Source organism: Arachis hypogaea, chromosome 12 (genome assembly GCF_003086295.3).
Source record: "Arachis hypogaea cultivar Tifrunner chromosome 12, arahy.Tifrunner.gnm2.J5K5, whole genome shotgun sequence".
NCBI classification, from domain to species: Eukaryota; Viridiplantae; Streptophyta; class Magnoliopsida; order Fabales; family Fabaceae; genus Arachis; species Arachis hypogaea.
In genome coordinates, this window is record NC_092047.1 from 16958351 (window position 1) to 16963161 (window position 4811).

Sequence of the window (4811 nt, forward strand, 5' to 3'; positions counted from 1 at the left end):
TGAGCTTGTTGCTCCTGATTCCGATGAGAGAGTTTGTTTTTCGACTTCCGTCGAAGGAGAGCGTCCCTCCTTCTATGCTTATGAATACTTCTTTAGCCAATTAAACGTTACTTTCCCTTTTACTGCTTTTGAAACTGATTTGTTGTGGTCCTGTAACATTGCTCTGTCCCAGCTTCACCCGAACTCCTGGGGTTTTATCAAAATATTTCAACTTCTTTGCCAGGAGTTGGGCATAACACCTTCTGAAACTCTTTTCCTTTATCTTTTTGTCTCGGCCAAGCCTGGAGGTTCCTCCAAAAAGAAAGCTTCCTGGGTTTCTTTCAGGTCGGCCCAGGGGCATAAAGTTTTTGCCATGTATGATGAGTCGTTTAAAGATTTTAAGAACTACTTCTTCCAAGTCCGTGCTATTGAGGGGGTTCGCCCCTTTTTTCTTGATAAAAATGATGAGCCTGCTTTTCCTCTGGAGTGGCAAAAGAATGTAAGAGTGCCACGTTACACATGGGAAATGCTTAGTGAGGTTGAGCGGGCCTTTGTAGTTGTTCTTGAAGATTTGTGGGGGAAGCCTCCCCATCTGGACACGAAGAGATTTTTGAGTGATCCATCTTTGGTTCGAGCTGCTTTGGGTACTGTCTGATTTGTTTTTATACTTGCTTCCGAGCTTTGCTTCTCCTATGTTGTAACTTGTCTTTTGTGGTTGATTTTGTGTTTTTTCAGAGATGTCGAAGAATAATGATTCTATGAGGGCCTACAAGAAGGCGAAGAAGGCGACTGCTGCTTTAAACATCTCGGCCAAGACGGCCGGAGAGGGATCTTCTCAGGTTCCAGTTAAACCTCCTATACCAAGTTCTCCCGGGCCGAGGAAAGCAATTCCTACTCCTCGGGTTCATCTGGTCGATCCTCCACAATCTTCTACTGCAGCTTCTGGTGCCCCTCCTAGTAAGAAACAAAAACCACTGAGCCTTTTGACCTTGATGCCCCAAACTTTGATGCGGTTGAGTTTGTGGATCAACAAATCGGCCCTTATGGTGCTCTTTCTATGGACGACGTGTCGCTTCTTCATCATTTTGATTATATAACTCGGAGTGGTATTAAGTTGGCACACATGGGAGCGGCCTTATATCGAACTGCTCAAAGTCTTCCTCTTCATGCCACTAAAGCTTTTATGGAGGAGGCCAAACAGGAGTTTGATCGGATGAAGGGCTTGAAGGAGGAACTTGAAGTAAAGGTGGCCAAGTTGGAGAAAGATCTGGAGAATGAAAAGGCGAGTTCTACTTCTCTGGCGGCTTCTGTGAGACTGGCCGAGGACACGGCTATGAGACATAAGGATAGTTATGTGACATCTTATCGGGAGGTGTTGCGTCTGAGAGAAGAGTTGGAGAATGCCCGAGCTAATTATTCCGAACTCCAAGGTCATCTTGTTGGTAGTGTAATTGCTGCCTATGAGAACCTGAAGGAACAAGTTCGGGTTATTGCTCCCGAGGCCGACCTGTCCCTCTTTAGCTTAGATAACGATGTTAGGGATGGCAAGGTTGTCCCTGATGACGAGGATGAGGATGATGTCGAACTCCCCCTGTATCATCTGCCAAGGTGTCAACTCCTGCTGTTCCTGCCGAGGTCAGCCTTCCCGCTTCTGATCCTGACTGTCAGATTTTAAACCGGGATGATGGTACTGTGGATGCCGTTCCTCTCCAAACTCGCCCTCCGTCTCCTCGAACTGATGCTGCTGAATAGTCTTCCGACCCTTAGCCTATTTATTTTGGATATTTTCGTAGTTGGTCCGGCTTGTGGGCTTTTTGAATTCTTTTCGTTTAACTGTTGATACTTTCTCGTTGCTTGCCTAGCAACCTTTTATTTTGACAAACAAAAGTTACTTCTAGCTTTTGAGGTAGATTTTGGTGGCCTCTGAAGCTTTATAACTTTATATCATGCTTTTACGCTTAACTTGGTATCTTTTTTGTTTTCTGAGGATGTTGGAACCCTGCAGCTCGACCCATTTTGGATTGCTTTATATTTTGGTAGCTTGAATCCTTTTGTGGTTGTGGTTATGTGGGTCTAACTTGTTCTTCGGTTTTCTCGTTCTTGCTTGTATTTCTGACGATCTATAACCGATTTCTTCAAGTTGGTCCTCAGTCTTTTTCTAAGTTATTTTTGTAATCCCTTTCCTTGGATCTTTGTCAGACCTCTTTCAGGGATTACTTTTATAACTTTTTAGTAGTAGGAGTCCGACTTCGTTATGTCGGTCTCCTTTAAGTTATTTTTGTAATCCTCTTTCTTGGATTTTTGTCAGATCTCTTTCAGGGATTACTTTTATAACTTTTTTAGTAGTAGGAGTCCGACTTCATTATGTCAGTCTCCTTTAAGTTATTTTTGTAATCCTCTTTCTTGGATCTTTGTCAGATCTCTTTCAGGGATTACTTTTATAACTTTTTTAGTAGTAGGAGTCCGACTTCGTTATATCAGTCTCCTTTAAGTTATTTTTGTAATCCTTTTTCTTAGATCTTTGTCAGATCTCTTTCAGGGATTACTTTTATAACTTTTTAGTAGTAGGAGTCCGACTTCGTTATATCGGTCTCCTTTAAGTTATTTTTGTAATCCTTTTTCTTGGATCTTTGTCAGATCTCTTTCAGGGATTACTTTTATAACTTTTTTAGTAGTAGGAGTCCGACTTTGTTATATCGGTCTCCTTTAAGTTATTTTTGTAATCCTCTTTCTTGGATCTTTGTCAGATCTCTTTCAGGGATTACTTTTATAACTTTTTTAGTAGTAGGAGTCCGACTTCGTTATATCGGTCTCCTTTAAGTTATTTTTGTAGTCCTCTTTTTTGGACCTTTGTCAGGTCTCTTTCAGGGACTACCTGTATAACTTTTTCATTTTGGGCTGACTTTGTTATGTCGGGCCATTCTAAGTTAAAGTAATCATCTTTAATAGGGTTGGCCAGACTTCTTTCCAGGGTTTACTTATAACTTGGGTTGACTTGGTCCGACTTCCTAACGTCGGCCAGTCTTTAAGTTATTATTTTAGCAATCCGTAAGACCTCGTCAGGTTCTTTTTAGATCGCTTTCGATAACTTCTTACATTATTCTATGTTCATCTTTGCCAATTTGTAGAAAGTGGTTGTCATCTCTAGATCGTCTATTGGGTGAATCGCGTTTTCACCTTTATCGGACGGTTGTCTTTATCGCAATCGTGCAGTGAAATTGTTTTTCACTTTCTGCCGATCTGTCGCTTTATAATCGGACGATGAATGCTTCAGATTAATGCGTCTTGAAATCTTGTAAAATATCTAATATATTTTATTTAAAGGAAAAGTGCAAATATATACATATGGGATTATCCTTTTAAGTCGGATGGTGTTTGAATCTCAACTTGGTGCCTCATTAAAAAACCTTTTCAGGAAAAAGAGTGCATCCAATAATGAGATCTTCTATCTTTTCTAACTGTAGTACCTCCTTAGGTTGCAGGCGTGCCATGACCTGGGAAGCTCTCGTCCATCAAGTTCGGACAGTCTGTAGTAGCCCTTTCCAAGTACTTCTACAACTCGGTAGGGTCCTTTCCAGTTTGCTGCCAGCTTTCCTTCTCCTGGTCGAGTTGTTCCAATATCATTTCGGATTAGGATGAGATCATTCTCTGCGAAACTTCTCGGCACTACCTTTTGATTATATCTGGAAGCCATTCGGCGTTTTAGAGCTTCTTCCCTGATCCGAGCTCTTTCTTGGATTTCGGGTAACAAGTCGAGCTCTTCTCTCTGAAGTTGGGGGTTTGCTCCCTCATTGTAGTGAACTACTCTGGTCGATCCTTCCTCAATCTCTACTGGAATCATCGCCTCTATTCCGTATGCTAATCGGAAGGGGGATTCCTTTGTGGTGGAATGTGGCGTTGTTCGATATGCCCATAGGACCTGTGGAAGCTCTTCTGCCCCGGCCAATATGACTTTATTAGCAGCTTCGGCCTGTCCATTGGCTTGTGGATGTTCAACGGAGGTGTACTGGTGCTTTATATTCAAGTCGGCTACTAGTTTTCTGAAGCCTGCATCTGTGAATTGTGTGCCATTGTCTGTGGTTATTGAATATGGAACCCCGAACCTCGTGACAATGTTTCTATATAAGAATTTCCGGCTTCTTTGAGCGGTGGCATTGGCTAGGGACTCTGCCTCGATCCACTTTGTAAAGTAATCTACCCCTACTATGAGAAATTTAACTTGTCCTGATCCCTGGGGGAAGGGGCCGAGAAGATCGAGTCCCCATTTTGCAAACGGCCAAGGCGAAGTCACGCTGATGAGCTCTTCCGGTGGGGCGATGTGAAAGTTGGCATGTTTCTGATATGTTGGACATGTCTTTACAAATTCTATAGCTTCTTTCTGTAGAGTTGGCCAATAAAACCCCGCCCGGAGTACTTTTTTGGCGAGAGCCCGGGCTCCAAGATGATTGCCACAAATGCCGTCGTGTACTTCTTCTAGCACCTCCCTTGTGTTGGAGTTCGGCACGCATTTTAGTAATGGTATTGAGATCCCTCTTTTGTAGAGAATGTTGTTTATGATGGTGTAGTACTGTGCCTCCCTTTTTAACCTTTTTGCCTCTTTTTCTTCTGTAGGAAGTGTTCCTGCTTTGAGGTAGTTGATTATGGGGGTCATCCATCCTTGGTCCTGATTTGTTATGGCCAGGACTTTTCCCTCTTTCGAGATTGATTGGTTCTGTAGTATTTCCTGGATGAGGCTTCTATTGTTGCCCCCTGGTTTGGTGCTGGCTAGTTTTGAGAGTGCATCAGCTCGAGCATTTTGTTCGCGGGGTATGTGGCAGATCTTGTATTCCCCG